General features: G+C 42.1%; 1 protein-coding gene across 1 annotated transcript in view; it reads left to right on the top strand.

Moving 5' to 3' along the window:
• Window positions 1–18,833, top strand: part of SLC9A2 (solute carrier family 9 member A2) — a 90,873-nt gene that overhangs the window by 15,871 nt on the left and 56,169 nt on the right. The window lies entirely within an intron of this gene.

The following is an 18,833-nucleotide window of genomic DNA, read 5'->3' as shown; positions in this document are numbered from 1 at the left end:
CCTAACAGACTGAGAGCAAGCTCTGTAGCTGCTTCACCCACCGTTCCTCACAGGAAACTTGAGTCCCAGAGTTTTCTAAATAAGAATACTCTGCATGTTCAAAGGCAGCTCTCAGTATTTAATAGCGAGTATCTTGTTTTCCACCTGGCTGTATTAGAAATTCCCTTGCCACCTGTAGAGTCCTTTTCTCAGCTTGGGGAGACACACGTTTCACACCCAGATAGAATACATGCTGAAATACTTTGAAAACTGGCCAGCGTCATCGTTATTATTTCCTTGGGCAGAGTTGCAGCGCCAGCACAACTGAGCCAGTGATCATTTCCGAGCTGTCCAGTGGGTGTGGTGTGGGTTGAAGAAAGAATATAATGCAGGCGGTGAGGTGGCCAGGGCATGAGTTAAATCCTGTGCCCAGCCCGGCTCGGGTATCAGAGTAGGATTCAGCTGCCTCCAGTGAAAAAGAGACTCCCAGGGTGGCAGAGCCACCTGCCTGCAGAAGTGAACTTCACCCACTCTGTGTGTTGTCCTGGACCCACCAGAGATCTTACCCCATTGATAAAAGCCAACTGCAGTGCCCCAGCTGGGATAGGGAGGCACCCCTGCCCCTGAGGAGATGGTGCCTCACTCATCTGCTTAAAGGATAGGAAATGTGTTACTTAATTCCTGGAATCTCTGCCTAAGTTGTGTTGTCATTGCTGTGGTTGAGACTAGAAGGAAGGAGTCTAAAAAGATAGACATGTAGCTGTCAGTGTGGGCCTTTGTTGGTGCCTCTTCATGCCCTGAGAGACGGAAGGGGTTACGGGGAGCAAGTTGGACAGCCAGCTCTTGCCCTGCCCGAACTCCAGCTGATGGCCACTTTGCAGAAATTGGCATAAGTGACCAAAAGCCCAGTTTTGCTGATTTTCCAAGATAACTAGGACAGAAGAATTTACATGTGGATCCTCTCAGTTTCTCAATATGAGCTCAATCGTTGAACCCACTAGATAGGCCGAACAAAACAGGCGTGCAGGCCGTGGTGGCTCATGGCCTGCAAGCTTGCAAACACTGCTTCAGACTTCTTCATGTTACATAAAATTTTGCTTCTTGTATTTATACCTGGGTATATTTAAAAGGGCTGAGCTGATTATGTGGGACACATAGGCACTCAGGATCAGCTGGAATATGTTTTATAGTCAAGTTAACACTGATCAAAATGAGTATTATTCTCAGAAAGTGATCATGTTACAAAAAGACAAATACAAATGGCTGACATACTCTGACCACTGACAAATGTGGGAAGGGCGCTATGGAATATCTAAGGGAAAAGGGTTCATGTTTCCCACCTTGAATAGGAAGCACAAGCCAAAGGGAAGCTGAGCTGGGATTGCACTCAGGAGGCACTGTGTTAAGACACACAATGAGTTCATCGTCTGGGAAAGGTAAACTCTATGGGTACATCAGTTGTGGTCTTGGCAATTACTGATCTCTTGAATGAAAATGTTCCTTATGCTCACTAAAGAGAGGCACTTTCTGCTTCTCAGCCTTTTGATCAAGTGTGGAGAGGCACTTTCTTTAAAAATGTGTCTGTGAGTCTAGACGCAGTGGCTTCTGCCTGTAATCCCAACACTTTGGGAGGCCAAGGCAGGAGAATTGCTTGAGGCCAGTTTGAGAAAACGTATCTGTGAGTAAAATCAATGAATTTAATAGTCTTAAAAGAAAATAAAAACTTTTAAAACTATTCTGTGCTCTTTCTTCACTGAACATTATTTCAAATAAATCCAGGAGTGATGGCTCATGCCCACAATCCCAACGCTTTGAGAGGCTGAAGTGGGAGGATCCCTTGAGAGCAGGAGTTTGAGACCAGCATGGTCAACATAGCGAGACCTTGTCTATAAAATAATTAAAAAATCAGCCAGGTGTTCTGGTGTGCACCGGTAGTCCTAGATACTCAGGAGGCTGAGGTGAGAGGATTTCTTGAGCCTAGGAGCTCGAGGCTTCAGTGAGTTATGATTGCACTACTGCACTCCAGCCTGGGTGACAGAATGAAACCCTGTCTAAAAAAATAGAAACCTAAAGAAAAACTGACATGATAAACATATGTGCTGTGGTAGATTATTATATCATGTTAATAGGCTATCATTCACTCAACCATTTTCCTATTCTTTGACATTGTGCTATGAGTGTTTTTGTGAGAAACTACCTGTTTTACCTTTTGAGCTGCCAAAAAATTCTGTTGTTTTGCTTCTTGTTTTTGAACAGCCCATGCTTTGCACATTTTATATCAACATTTGTCGCGTTGCCTTTTGAAGGTTTAGTTGAGACTCTGTATCAGGGGATCAATCAGAATGTCAGAACACTGCATGGTGACCGTGCCTACCAGTAGAGATCCATTTAGCAGCATTATCTTTTCTCCCAGTTGGTTTAGCAGTGCTTACGCAGTCACAGCAATATTTGTAAGTGTACAATTCAGTGGCATTGAGTACATTCTCAGTGTTTTGCAGCCATTACCTCCATCCATCTTCACGACATTTTCATCTTCACAAACTGAAAATCTGTGCCCGTTAAACACTTACTCCCCATCACCTCCTCCCTTGAGCCCCTGGTAAACTCTACTCTGCTTTCTGTCTCTGTGAATTGGTCCATTCTAGGTACCTCATGTAAGTGGAATCATAACAGTATTTGTTCTTCTATGTCTGGCAAAAGTGAACGTTTTAAGGAGGAACAATATAGCTCTTACAACTTTAATGAAATTGAGACAAACGTAGAAACGACCGGTAGTAATAAAAGCATAAACCTCCAGTGCAATCAGATATAGACCAGTGGGCTGTTCATTTTCTTGGGAAATAAAATAACAAAATTAAAGATCAGAGAAAACGGAAAGGTTGGAACTAGGATTGTGAGGCGTGTGAGACAAAAAGTGACATACAAACTCTGTAACTTTCTGGCATTGGAGTCTCCAGTTACAACACGCACATTTTCACTGCATCTGAGGCTTGGCGTATAATCGCTAAGGAAACTAGCCAGCTCAGAGGACAGGTTAAGAGCCTTTTTCTTTGGTACCATACTAGGAAAAAACGTGTGTTTCTCTGCTGTTCTCAGCACTTCTCACACCAAATGTGTAGGTTTTTCCTTGACATCAACAACCAATTCTCCTACTCTCCAGACAGCAGCCTGGTATCCTAAAATTAAATTCTATTCTGACCCTAACTACCCGGAGTCGGGACAGAATCCATAGTTAAGGGCCTTGTCCCACAAAACTGCCCATGATTCAGATGACCATCGAAAGTCCTGGGCCTCCCCATACTTTTCACCAGCTGGCTATAAATTGGGGAGTCCCATGACCTGCTCAGATTCGATCATTTGCTCACAGAACTCACAGAACTCAGGGCAACACTGGTTTACTGGTTGTTATAAAGGATACAGATGAACATCAAGGTGAAGAGGTGCACAGGGCAGGCATGGGGAGGGTGCCGAGCTTCTATTTCCTTTCAGCATGCAGCACCCTCCCAGCTCCACCACGTGCCCACCAACAAAGGAGCTCCCAACCTCATAACTTAGGGTCTTCATGGAGGGTTCATTAGATAGGTGATGGAACTCAACCTCCTGCCCTTCTCCACTACCGAGAATTTGGGTGGTGGAGTTGGAAGTCCCAAGCCTCTAATCCTGCCTTGGTCTTTCTGGCAACCAGCCCCCATCTTGAAGCTATCTAGGGGACCCCAGCCACCAGTCATCTCATCAGCATACAAAAGACACTTATCACTCCAGGGATTCTGAAAGTCTTGGAAGCTCTTATGTCTCTAGAACCAGACACTAAGACTGAATATTACAACAGATGCTCCTATTGCCCTTATTGCTCAGGAGATTACAAGGGTTTTAGGAGCTCTGTGCCAGGAACTGGGAGCAGAGACCAAATATATATACTTCTTGCTGACACAACTTACTACATACTGTATGAGACAATAGGAGCGCCAAAGTGAATAAAACTTGCGCCAGCCCTGTGACCGTGTGCTCCAGTGGGTGCGACAGACTCTCAAATGGATTTGTGAACTCAGGGTGGTGGGCACTTTGTCAGGGGCGTCAGAAGGGTCATGAAGGAGAGAGAGCCACACAGAGCTCATGCACAGTCCCGCCCAAATGCTCTGTAAACGTCTCAGACGAAAAGCGTAGCTCTTTCCTCACCTCCTTTCCATATTGGGTGTTACTTCCCATGGCCTTATGGTAAATCCAAACTGTGCATGACAGTTCCCAGAACACCTCACCCTTTCCCTCTTTTTGGATTTCATGCAGCGTCTCTTGTGGGCCACCTTTGTCCCCACTCTAGTGAGTTTTGCATGTGCTGTTCTGCTTGAGAAGACCCTCAACCAACCCTTCTTGGTTTTGAGAATTCCAACTCCTGTTCACTTCTCAGGTGAAAAATGATTTCCTTAAAAAGCCCCTCCCCCACAGGGAAGACAAGATCTGAGACCCTGCCATGTAATTGTGTTGAAACTTACACTTTCTGCTCCATAACAAGCATGCTGTGTGTGATCACCTGCTCAACATCCTTCTTCCCTGTAACCTGTAAACTCCATGAGGACAGAAGTCGTGTCTGTCTAGGATATTGCTGTGTCCTTAGTGCCTGACACATTTCATGATGGTGAGTGCTTGGAAATACTTGTGAGTTAGGACAGAAAACCAAACACCGCATATTCTCACTCATAGATGGGAATCGAACAATGAGAATACTTGAACACAGGGTGGGGCACATCACACACCGGGGCCTGTTGGAGAAGGGGGACTGGGGGAGGGATAGCATTCGGAGAAATACCTAACGTAAATGATGAGCTGGTAGGTGCAGCAAACCAACACGGCACATGTATGTAAGAAACCTGCACGTTGTTTATACCCTAGAACTTAAAGTGTATGAATATTTATTATATAACTTAAAGTATATTAATCATTATTAAAGTATAATAATAATAAAGAAATACTTGTGAGCTAATGAAAAGAAAAGTAATCACGTAAGTTATTTATCAATTTCTAGGAAGGAAGAAACCTTGTAATGATTTTCCCATAATGTACATAGTCCAGTGATTTACAGGCTGTGCAATCATTTCTTCAACGTGCTGTCTCTGGCACCTCCTTGGACTTTTAAAGATAAGCTGGCTACCTTTCTGTGTAGTTAAAATTTGGCATTTAGAACCAGTCAGGCTTTTTGAATATGATCTTTGACAAGCTGAGGAAGTTCATTTCTATTCCTAATTTGCTGAGAATGTTAATCATGAATAGATGTTGAACTTTGTCACATACTTTTTCTGCACCAATTGATATAATCCTGTGGTTTTTCTTCTTTAGCCTATTGATATGAAGGATTACACTGGTGAATTTTTGAATTTTGAACCAGTCTTGCATCCCTGGAATAAACCTCACTTGGTCATGGTGCACAATTCTTTTTATATATTGTTGAATTATTTGCTGATATTTTTGCATCAATACTCCTTGCTAAAGGATATTGGTCTGTTGTTTTCTTTTTGGTACTGCAGTTGTCTGGTTTGATACCTGTCAGGGCAATATTAGCTTCATAAAATGAATTGAGAAGTGTTCCCTCCTCTTCTATTTTTTGGAAGAAGTTGTATAGAATTGCTTTTATTTTGTAGAATTCAGTAGAGAAACTATATGGACCTGGAGATTTTGGCAGGGCGGGGGGGGGGGGGAAGAGTTTTAAAATTACAACTTCAAATTTTAACTGTTTTTGCCAGTTGTAGGGCTATTCAATTATTTTTTTCATATTGGTTGAGTTGTTGCCATTGGTGTTTTTTGAGGAATTGGTCCATTTCAGCTAAGATGTCACATGTGTGTATGGTTGTTCAAATATTCCCTTATTAATTTTTTTTTATTTCTACAGGGTCTGTAGTGATACCTTTGTTTCATTCTCAAACTGATAATCTGTGGTTTCTGTCTTTTTGTCAGTAAGGGGTCAAAAGTGGGTTGCTTTGTGGCTGGACGATGGTGACGTCCATGTTCTCTGCGTTCTTTACGTCGTCTTTGCTGGCTCCATCGGGAGGGAAGCGCTCATTACCACCCAGTAGAGAAGACCCTTTTCTGCCCTTTTCCTTCTCTGACACCACCCCAATAGGGAAGCCAGGGTGTTCCTTACACTCTGGTGAGGATGGAATCTAAACCACGCACTCAGATGTTGCTGCTGTTGGGACCACAGTTTCTTCTGTGGTGTTTGGCTGGAGAGGAGCAGTTATTGTCTAAAACTTCTGTGCCTTGCGAGGTTGACTCTTCCCTATTCTCTTGTCTAGATAAAGCAGGCTATTGCTGGGTTTTTGTTGCCTGTGTCCATTGGCATTTCTGCGTTGCTGGCTTCTTCAACTCCAAGTCTGAGATAGGAGAGACAAAAAGAAGACCCAGAGAACTGAATGCCATGGTCTGGGGGTCTCTGGCCAGCATTTCTTCTGCTCTCTATCTTTCAGAGTTATATTTGCTTTACATATAATATCTAGACTCTTTAGGTGTATAGAGTGGCATAGAGAACAATGCGTCTACTCCATCTTCCCAGAAACAGCAATCTGTTCTTTTTTTAAAATTATTTTTCATTTTTCACTTTTATTTTTGTTAAAGAGATGGGGGTCTTACTATGTTTCCCAGGCTGGAGTATGGTGACTATTCACAGGCGTGATCTCACTAATGATCATCATGGGAGTTTGACCTGTTGTATCTTTTCAAATTTTCGTTTTCTTACTTTTTTTTTGAACAGACATTTAAAAAGATGAATTCAGGTATACCTGTCTCCTAACTTAATGGCCATTACTTTTGTCACTGATAATATCACTTCTAACTTAGTAAGAGAGATGATTACAGCAAATAATTACTTTCTGTTGAAGATGGCTGAATAGGAACAGCTCCCAGCAAGACCAATGCAGAAGGTGGGTGATATCTGCATTTCCAACTGAGGTACCCGGGTCATCTCATTGGGACTGGTTAGACAGTGGGTGCGGTTCACGGAAGGCAAGCAGAAGCAGGATGGGGTGTCGCCTCACCCGGGAAGCATAAGGGGTCGGGGAACTCCCTCCCCTACCCAAGGGACACTGTGAGGGGCTGTGCCATGAGGAATGGTGCATTCTGACCCAGATACTACACTTTTCCCTTGGTTTTTGCAACCCACAGACCAGGAGATTCCCTTGGGTGCTACACCACCAGGGCCCTGGGTTTCAAGCACAAAACTGGGTGGCTGTTTGGGCAGACACTGCGCTAGCTGCAGGAGGAGGTTTTTTTTTTTTTTTTTTTTTTTTTTTTTTTTTTTTAACCCCAGTGGCACCTGGAATGCCAGCAAGACAGAACTGTTCACTCCCCTGGAAAGGGGGATGAAGCTAGGAAGACAAGTGGTCTAGCTCAGCGGATCCCACTCCTACAGAGACCAGCAGGCTAAGATCCACTGGCTTGAAATTCTTGCTGCCAGCACAGGAGTCTGAAGTTGACCTGGGATATTCGAGCTTGGTGCGGGGAGGGGTGCCTGCCATTACTGAGGGCTGAGTAGGTGGTTTTCCCCTTACAGTGCTAACTCTGACTGTGCAGAACTCATGGCAGTGTGGCAAAGTGCCTGAGGCCAGACTGCCTCTCTAGATTCCTCCTCACTGGGCAGGGCATCTCTGAAAGAAAGGGGGCAGCCCCTGTCAGGGGCTTATCGATAAAACTTCCAACTCCCTGGGACAGAGCACCTGGGGGAAGGGGCAGCTGTGGGCACAGCTTCAGCAGACTTAAACCTTTCTGCCTGCCAGCACTGAAGAGAGCAGCAGATCTCCCAGCACAGTGCTCAAGCTCTGTGAAGGGACAGACTGCCTTCTCAAGTGAGTCCCTGACCCCCATGGCTCCTGACTGGGAGACACCTCCCAGCAGGGGTTGACAGACACGGGGAAGCTCTGGTTGACATCGGGTGGGTGCCTCTCTGGCACAAAGCTTCCAGAGGAAGGAGCAGGCACTAATCTTTGCTGTTCTGCAGCCTCCGCTGGTAATACTCAGGCAAACAGGGTCTGGAGTGAACCTCCAGCAAACTCTAGCAGACCTGCAGCAGAGGGACCTGACTGTTAGAAGGAAAACTAACAGAAAACAATAACGTCAACATCAACAAAAAGGATGCCCAGAGAAAAACCCCATCCAAAGGCCATCAGCATCAAAGATCAAAGGTAGATAAATCCATGAAAATGAGGCAAAACCAGTGCAAAAGTGCTGAAAATTCCCCAAACCAGAATGCCTCTTCTCCTCCAAATGATAACAGCTCCTCTCCAGCAAGGGCACAAAACTGGATGGAGGATGAGTTTGACAAATTGACAGATGTAGGCTTCAGAAGGTGGGTAATAACAAACTCCTCTGAGCTAAAGGAGCATGTGCTAACCCAATGCAAGGAAGCTAAGAACATTGATAAAAGGTTACAGCAACTGCTAACTAGAATAACCAGTTTAGAGAAGAACATAAATGACCTGATGGAGCTGAAAATCACAGCATGAGAACTTCATGAAGTATACACAAGTATCAATAGCCGAATCGATCAAGCAGAAGAAAGGATATCAGAGATTGAAGATCAACTTAATGAAATAAAGCCTGAAGACAAGATTAGAGAAAAAAGAATGAAAAAGAGCAAACAAAGCCTCCAAGAAATATGGTACTATGTGAAATGACCAAATCTGTGATTGATTGGTATACCTGAAAGTGACAGGGAGAACGGAACCAAGTTGGAAAACACCCTTCAGGATATTATTCAGGAGAACTTCCCCAACCTAGCGAGACAGGCCAGCATTCAAATTCAGGAAATACAGAGAACACCACTAAGATACTCCTCAAGAAGAGCAACCACAAGACACATAATCATCAGATTCACCCAGGTTGAAATGAAAGAAAAAACGTTAAGGGCATCCAGAGAGAAAGGTCAGGGTACCTACAAAGGGAAGCCCATCAGACTAACAGCAGATCTCCCTGCAAAAACTCTACAAGCCAGAAGAGAGTGGGGATTGATATTTAACATTCTTCAAGAAAATAATTTTTCAACCCAGAATTTCATATCCAGCCAAACTAAGCTTCGTAAGTGAAGGAGAAATAAAATCCTTTATAGACAAGCAAATACTGTGAGATTTTGTCATCACCAGGCCTGCCTTACAAGAACTCCTGAAGGAAGCACTAAATATGGAAAGGAAAAACCAGTACCAGTCACTGCAAAAACATATCAAAATAAAAAGACCAATGATACTGTAAAGAAACTGCATCAACTAATGTGCAAAATAAACAACTAGCATCATGATGACAGGATCAAATTCACATATAACAACATTAAACTTAAATGTAAATGGCTAAATGCCCCAATTAAAAGACATAGACTGGAAAATTGGATAAAGAGCCAAGACCCATCAGTGTGCTATATTCAGGAGACCCATCTCATGTGCAAAGACACACATAGGCTCAAAGTAAAGGGATGGAGGAATATTTACCAAGCAAATGGAAAGAAAGAAAGAAAAAAGCAGAGGTTGCAATCCTAGTCTCTGATAAAACGGACTTTAAACCCACAAAGATCAAAAAAGACAAAGAAGGGCATTACATAATGGTAAAGGGATCAATGCAACAAGAAGAGCTAACTATCCTATATATATATATACACCCAATACAGGAACACCCAGATTCATAAAGCAAGTTCTTAGAGACCTACACAGAGACTTAGACTCCCATAAAATAATAGTAGGAGACTTTAATACCCTACTGTCAATATTAGACAGATAAACAAGACAGAAAGTTAACAAGGATAGTTAGGACGTGAACTCAGCTCTGGACCAAGGAGACCTAATAGATATTTATAGAACTCTCCACCCCAAATCAATAGAATATACATTCTTCTCAGCACCACATAGCACTTATTCTAAAATTGATCACATAATGGGAAGCAAAACACTCCTCAGCAAATGCAAAAGAATGGAAATCATAACAAACCATCTCTCAGACCACACTGCAATCAAATTATAACTCAGGATTAAGAAACTCACTCAAGTAAACCCGGGAGGCGGAGCTTGCAGTGAGCTGAGATCTGGCCACTGCACTCCAGCCTGGGCTACAGAGCGAGACTCTGTCTCAAAAAAAAAAAAAAAGAAACTCACTCAAAACCATAGAACTACATGGAAACTGAACAACTTGCTCCCGAATGACTACTGGGTAAATAAATTAAGGCAGAAATAAATAAGTCCTTTGAAACCAATGAGAATAAAGACACAAGGTACCAGAATCTCTGGGACACAGTTAAAGCAGTGTTAAGAGGGAAATTTATAGCACTAAATGCCCACATCAGAAAGTTAGAAATATCTAAAATTGGCACCGTAACACCACAATTAAAAGAACTAGAGAAGCAAGAGCAAACAAATTCAAAAGCTAGCAGAAGACAAGAAATAACTAATATCAGAGCAGAACTGAAGGAGATAGGGACACCAAAAACTCTTCAAAACAATCAATGAATCCAGGAGCTGGTTTTTTGAAAAGATTAACGAAATAGATAGGCCTCTAGCCAGACTAATAAAGAAGAATAGAGAAGAATCAAGTAGACACAATAAAAAATGATAAAGGAATATCACCACTGATCCCACAGAAATACAAAATACCATCAGAGAATACTATAAACACCTCTATGCAAATAAACTAGAAAATCTAGAAGAAATGGATAAATTCCTGTTCACACACACCCTCCCAAGACTTATCCAGGAAGAAGTCAAACCCCTCAGCAGACAAAAAAGTTCTGAAATTGAGGCAGTAATTAATAGCCTACCAACAAAAAAAGCCCAGGACCAGTTGGATTCACAGCGAACTCTATCAGAGGTACAAAAAGGAGATGGTACCGTTCCTTCTGAAACTATTCCAAACAACAGAAAAAGAGGGACTCCACCGTAACTCATTTTATGAGGCCAGCATCACTCTAATACCAAAACCTGACAGAGACACAACAAAAAAAGAAAATTTCACGTCAATATCCCTGATGAACATTGATGCAAAAATCCTCAATAAACTACTTGCAATCCGAATCCAGCAGCACATCAAAAAGCTTATCCACCACAATCAAGTTGGCTTCATCCCTGGGATGCAAGGTTGTCTCAACATATGCAAATCAATAAACATAATCCATCTCATAAACAGAACCAATGACAAAAACCACATGATTATCTAAATAGATGCAGAAAAGGCCTTCAATAAAATTCAACACCCCTTCATGCTAAAAACACTCAATAAACTAGGTATTGATGGAACATATTTCAAAATAATAAAAGCTATTTATGACAAACCCATAGCCAATATCATACTGAATGGTCAAAAGCTAGAAGCATTCCCTTTGAAAACTGGCACAGGACAAGGATGCCCTCTCTCACCACTCCCATTCAACGCAGAATTGGAAGTTCTGGCCAGGGTAATCAGGCAAGAGAAAGAAATAAAGGGTATTCAAATAGGAAAAGAGTAACTCAAATTGTCTCTGTTTGCAGATGACACGATTGTATATTTCGAAATCCCCATCATCTCAGCCCAAAAACTCCTAATAAGCAACTTCAGCAAAGTCTCAGGATGCAAAATCAATGTCCAAAAATTACAAGCATCCCCATACACCAATAATAGACATAGAACCAAATCATGAGTGAACTCCCATTCACAATTGCTACAAAGAAAATAAAATACCTAGGAATAAAACTTACAAGGGACATGAAGGACCTCTTCAAGACAACTACAAAAAGCTGCTCAAGGAAATAAGAGAGGACATAAATAAATGGAAAAACATTCCATGCTCATGTATAGGAAGCATCAATATCATGAAAATGTCTATACTGCCCAAAGTAATTTATAGATTCAATGCTATCCACATCAAGCTATCACTGACTTTCTTCAGAGAACTGAAAAAAACTACTTTAAATTTCATATGAAAACAAAAAAAGAGCCTGTATAGCCAAGACAATCATAAGCAAAAAGAACAAAGCTGCAGGCATTATGCTACCTGACTTCAAACTATACTACAAGGCTACCAGTAACCAAAACAGCAAAACACTACTGGTACCAAAACAGATACATAAAACAATGGAACAGAACAAAGGCCTCAGAAATAACATCACACGTCTACAACCATCTGATCTTCTACAACCCTGACAAAAAAAGTAATGGGGAAAGGATTCCCTATTTAATAAATGGTGCTGGGAAAACTGGCTAGCCATATGCAGAAAACTGAAACAGGACCCCTTTCTTACACCTTATACAAAAATTAACTCAAGATGGATTAAAGGCTTAAGTGTAAAACCTAAAATCATAAACACTCTAGAAGAAAACCTAGGTAATACCATTCAGGACACAGGCATGGGCAAAGACTTCATGACTAAAACACCAAAAACAATTGCAACAAAAGCCAAAATTGACAAATGGAATCTAATTAAACTAAAGAGCTTCTGTACAGCAAAAATTATCATCAGTGTGAACAGGGAACCTACAGAATAGGAGAAAATTTTTGCAATCTCTCCATCTGACATAGGTGTATTTTCCAGAATCTATAAGGAACTTAAACAAATTTACAAGAAAAAAACAAACAACCCCATCAAAAAGTGGGCAAAGGATATCCAACAAGTGCTTCTCAAAAGAAGACATTTATGCAGCCAACAAACATGAAAAAAAGCTCATCATCACTGGTCATTAGAGAAATGCAAATCAAAACCACGAGATACCATCTCACACCAGTTAGAATGGTAATCATTAAAAAGTCAGGAAACAACAGATGCTGGAGAGGATGTGGAGAAACAGGAAAGCTTTTACATTGTCAGTGGGAGTGTAAATTAGTTCAACCATTGTGGAAGACAATGTGGCGATTCCTCAAGGATCTAGAACCAGAAATACCATTTGACCCAGCAATTCCATTACTGGGTATATACCCAAAGGATTATAAATCATTGTACTATAAAGACACATGCACAGGTGTGTTTCTTGCAGTGCTATTCACAATAGCAAAGACTTCTAACCAACCCAAATGCCCATCAATGATAGACTGCATAAAGAAAATGTGGCACATACACACCATGGAATACCATGCAGCCATAAAAAAGAATAAGTTCATGGCCTTTGCAGGGACATGGATGAAGCTGGCAACCATCATTCTCAGCAAACTAACACAGGAACAGAAAACCAAACACTGCATGTTTTTGTTCATAAGTGGGAGTTGAACAATGAGAACACATGGACACAGAGAGGGGAACATTACACACTAGGGCCTGTCTGGGGGATGGGGGGCAGGAGGAAGGAGAGCATTAAGACAAATACCTAAGTAGAGCTTAAAATCTAGATGATGGGTTGATGGGTGCAGCAAACCACCATGACACATGTATACCTATGTAACAAATCTGTACCTTCTGCACATGTATCCCGGAAATTAAAGTAAAATAAAACATAGTAAAAAAAGAATTATTTTCTGTTTTTGTAGATTATTTTTGTTTAATGTTAAACTCTTTGACCTTCATGGAATTTTCCACAGTTGTGGAAGTTAAAAAGAAACCTGTAGGTATGCGTTTGCTATTTCTATCTGCCTGTTCCTATAACACTGGTTAAATTATGCTTTCTTTCTTTGTTGTTGTACAGCTTCTTACTTTGTAAGACATTCGTGTACCTCTGTACATCATTGTGTGGATTTACTATTTCATCCCCGACGTCCATCATGGGGTTAATAAGAACATATGGTGATGTGTTTAGCAGTGGTGTGGGGGAGTGTGGCATCGTACTGAGAAGTTGATGGCTCTTCTCTACTGCTCCCTAGAAACTGTCTGCCATTTCTTCTGGCTAAATCATGCTATCAATTTGTTAAGCTCCAAGGTATTTTTAAAGGATTTCTGATTGGTGTTTACCATCTTGAGTTTCTCTCCTAAAATTATCTGCCTTCCTATTGCTTTCCATCTCAGTAAATAGTCCCATTCTACACATTTGTTTGAACCCCAAACTATGGATTCATCCCTGATCATCTGTCTCACATCCTTCATCCAGGCCAGCAGCACACTCTGTTGGAGCACCTGTTACAATACACCCCCCATCCCCCTCCTGTCATACTCACCACCACTTTGATGGTTGGAAGCCACTCTCAGCCCTCTCCTGGTTTGCTGAAAAGGACTCCTCACTGGCCTGCCTGCTTCTGTTTTTCAACAGCAGCAGTGTTTTTCAACAGTGGGGACGTGGTCATGACATTCCTCTGCTCAAAAGCCTCTCAGGAAATATCCAGCGTCTGTCCCAGGGCCACAGGCTATGCAGGCTCCAGCATTTTTCTGTCCCTCTGTCCTCATTTCTTACCTTGTTCTCCTTCATTCTTCAAGCTCCAGCCAGAGTGGCCTCTTGGCTCAAGGTGCTCCCAACTCAGGGCTTGTCCCCTTGTTCTTTTCTTCCCTGCTCTGGAAAGTTCTTCCACTATGTTTCACACCTGCACTTCATTCAGGGCTTCCTTCAGGTGTCACTCACCAATGAGGCTTCCCTCGGCACACTGATACAAAATATCCATCAAGAGGATTCTCTCATCAATCCAAAGGATTCTCTCACGGCGCTCTGCTTTTGTCTGCACTGCTCATCACTGCCTGCTACTGTGTCTTTATTGGCTGACTGACTTATTTTCTGTTTCCCACACTAGCCTGCAGCTCTCCAGTGAAGAGGTTTTGTTTAACACATTGCTACATCCCAGCACCTTGATGATTCCAAGAAAGCAAATTTTCTCTATTCATTTCCTCTTCAAGAAACACTTGAGGGAGGAAAAGCCATAAATGCACGCACATTTGTAATTTTTGATTTATTCCGTGAAAAATGAAATCTAAGAAGCGTTCTTTTGTTTGTTGTCACTAATTACTTAGCTGATGAGTTTTTACTTTGGTAGTTCATAAAAGCACAGACACCTGCAGCCCAAGTACCTCGTGAGGTCAGTGGGCTTGCCAGAGGTCACAGGTAAAGAGCAGCTGCACCCACTGAATACATTTAGTCCCCACAAATTATTGGAGCTTTCTGTAGTATAAATATTAAGACAAAGCTAGATTTGAATGCTCAACATACAGACAGCATGTTACGCAACACAGTTTCTCTGCTTATGTTCACCAAAAAGCACTGAACTAAGATCTTGTGTGACCGCCCTTCATTTAATCTCTTCTTGCCAAAGAAACAATTTGGCAAACTCAGTAACTGCTGTCCTACTTTAAGAAGGGGTCATTCAGGTCAGTTCTGAATGACCCAAGTACTCATTAAAGGAGTGCAGATTTTAAAACATGAAACCATCTGATTTTTTTCAACAAGTGTCCCTGGGTTTCTTGCTGTTCCTCTCTGATTTTGTTACTCCTGGATTTTCCTCTGCCTCGCTTCCTTCATGCCGCCTTTGGCCGCTGTCCGGGAGGGTCTTCATTCTAACTGCATCCTGCATTTATTTTGCCGTGTTTTATTTGCTGCTTCTCGGTTGTTTCCACTTGCCCGAGTTTCTGGTCAGGATCAGTCTCATTGCCTGAGCATGGCAGGCGCGCTGGCCTCTGTGGTGCATTTCAGCAGTGCCTGTTCCTTCCTCTTTTCCCTGGCTTTCTATTCTCCAACCTTAGGAATGAGAATATCCTTTTGATACAGCAAGAGGAGCAGCACCCCCTGTGAAAGCATGGGTCTCTGAGGCTGTTGGGTCAGTAAAAGGAAAGAAAAAGGTGAAAGAGGAAATGGGAGCCTCCAAAACCAGTCCTCATCCATTTTCCTGTTGGTGTCCGTGGATCCTATGGCTTCTGTGCATTTCTTTAAAACTGTTTTCTCTTGCCTTCTTACATATAGGAGGGGAAGGCAACTAAAATTTGGAGGCATTTGTGATGTTAGAGGCACAGTGGTTAAGTACTGTGCAGTTGACTGCCTGGTTATAGGTACGGTTCTTTACCCAGCAGGTGCATTTGTGTCTGTTTCACAGATGAGTAGGTGGGGCCTGCGCATGTTAGGAACCTTTCCACAATCACAGGCAGAGAGCGGGAGGGCTGGGTTTCAAGTCAGGGGGCAGTTCTCCGATGGCATGCTGCAGGCCCATGGCAGAAACCTCCGGGTTGTACTGCATTAAGGAAAGGAGGTGATTTCATTTGGATATTAGGGGACTGGGGATGCTGCTGTTGGCTGACTCTTCTCACACAGTAGCAGGTGCACATAGAAGCAGGAGTCAGCTTGGGGGAACAGAGGCATGGTTTTCAGGGAATGTTTTTATTTCCTCATTTATCAGTGAGGTCAGTGAGCTTGCCAGAGATCACAGGTAAAGAGCAGCTGCACCCATTGAATACATTTAGTCCCCACAAATTATTGGAGCCTTCTGTAGTATAAATATTAACATAAAGCTAGATTTGAACGCTCAACATACAGATGATCACTGTATTATTTCACAGTTTTTTAAACCTTTTCAAATTTTTACAGCTATATTGATTTGGCTCACAAAATGTTTAATGTTATAGTTTTAGTCCTCTTTGTAAGCTCTTAAGGATTTACTTACTAAAAGTTCTGTGACTATAAGCACCTAAAGACTTATTCTATCACTTTAATAGTCATTTATCACTTAACAAAGGGGATACGTTCTGCGAAATGCATCCTTAGGCGATTTTGTCATTGTTTGAACATCATAGGGTGTGCTTACACAAACCTAGGTGGTACAGCTTACCACACACCTAGGCTATATAATGTCGTCTACCAGCCTATTGCTCCTCATCTACAAACCTGTGCAGCATGTTTCTGTACTGAATACTGTAGGCATTTGTAACACAACAAGAAGTATTGACGTATTTAAACATATCTAGACATAGAAAAGGCATTGTAAAAAATGTAGTATAAAGGATAAAAAGTGGTCCACCTGTATAACGCACTTACTGTAAATGGAGTTTGCAGGACTGGAGGTTGCTCTGGGTGAGTCAGTGAGTGAGTGGTGAGTGAATGTGAAGGCGTAGGACATTACTGTACACTACTGTAGACTTCATAGACACTGTAGTCTATGCTAAACTTATTTTTAAAAAATTTTTTGTAATCACTCTTAGCTTGAAATACACATTGTACAGTAGCACAAAAGTCTTTTCTTTCATTATACCCTTCTTTTTTTTTTTTTTTTTTTGAGTGCAACTTCTATCTCCTGAATTCAAGCAATTCTTCTGCTTCAGCCTCCCAAGTAGCTGGTATTACAGGCACCCGCCACCACACCTGGCTAATTTTTGTATTTTTACTAGAGACAGGGTTTCATCATGTTGGCCAAGCTGGTCTTGAACTCCTGACCTCAGATGATCCACCCACCTCGGCCTCCCAAAGTGCTGGGATTACAGGCATAAGTCACCGTGCCTGGCCTATATCCTTATTCTATAAGCTTTGTATGTTAAAAAATAGTGTGTTGATATTTAAACTTTTTTGTTAAAAACAAGACATACACATACACATCAGCCTATGTCTACACAGGGTCAGGATCATAAAGGTGTTACCAGGCAACAGGAATTTTTCAGCTCCATGATAATTTTATGGAACCACCATCCTATATGTGGTCCACTGTTCACTGAAACACTGAATGTGATACATGGCTGTATTATCTTTCCATAATTCAGATAAATTTCTGTCCTACTCTGTTCCTGTTGCTAGAAAACAGAAGACCACAGTTGGATAATTTATAAAGAAGATTGATGTTTTCACAGTTCCAGAGGCTGGGCAGTCTAAGCTCAGGGCACTGGCATTTGGTGTCTGGTGAGTGCCTTCCTGTTTCAGCCTCACATGGCAGAAGACAGAGGGCATATGAGGGCAGAAGAGCAAGCTAACCAACCAGCAACGCTGTGAGAAGCCTCTGTGTAAGGACCTTCATCCCACGAATGAGGAAAGAGCCCTCATGGCCTAATCACACCTTAAAGGCTCCACCTCTTAAGGCTATCACGTTGGCAACACCTGAGTTTTAGAGGGGGGACCACCAAAGCATAGCATTCTCATATTCTGCTTTAGTTCTAAAATGTATTGAATGCCTGCAGGATGACTGCTATTGTCCTGCAAGTAAGTGCTCTCCAAACTTAAGCTCCGTCCAGTGACCTTCGTGTGTTAAGTCACTTTCCACGTGTTCTCCATGTGCTGGCCCAACCCACATCTCTCTCCTCTTTCCCTACAGGCCTCCTCCTAACACGTTCTCTGTTTTAAAGCCACAATGGGCTCTACCATGAGTTAAGAGGTGGATATTTCCCACCATTTTTCCATGTACTAGAGAAGCCCCTTCATGGTTCTGTTTAATGCCTGTCTTTTCAGCCCTGCCCAGATATTGTCCTACTCTGGGTCTTCCTAAGCAGACTTCCTGTTCCCCTGTTCCCATAGCACTTGGCTGGGGCTTGACCGCACTTTGCCTTGTTTTAGAGTAAGTCATAAATATATGTTGGGAGCTGTATTGGGAACTCTTTGAGATTAGAGATCATGGCACGTGTATATCCCTCATAGAGTAGTTACTTGAGGCATCCTGACAAATTCATTGGGTTGTCTCTGAAGGAGCAAACGTCTCAAATATTAAACCTATTCAGTGTTCCAAATGCAAGAATCAGACATTGAAAATGAATACATTGCCAATGTTTCTGAATGCTACAGATGAGAGTAGTAATGTAAAAATGGGCTGTGACCCGACTACCTTGGTAGTAAGACCCTGGATCTCTTTCAGCTTCAATTCCCACTTAAATTTTTACAAAGCATGAAAATAACTGCCTTGCCTACTCATTAGGGTTTTTATGAGGATGAAGTGAGATGTTACATCTGAAAATGTTTTAGAAATCACTGAATTGTTTCAAATATAAAATTGCATCGGGCGCAGTTACTCATGCCTGTAATCCCAGAACTTTGAGAGGCTGAGGCGGGCGGAT

The sequence above is a fragment of the Theropithecus gelada genome, chromosome 13 (genome assembly GCF_003255815.1).
Source record: "Theropithecus gelada isolate Dixy chromosome 13, Tgel_1.0, whole genome shotgun sequence".
Lineage (NCBI taxonomy): Eukaryota > Metazoa > Chordata > Mammalia > Primates > Cercopithecidae > Theropithecus > Theropithecus gelada.
Note: the sequence above shows the minus strand (reverse complement) of the source record. Positions and strands in the feature narration are given on the sequence as shown.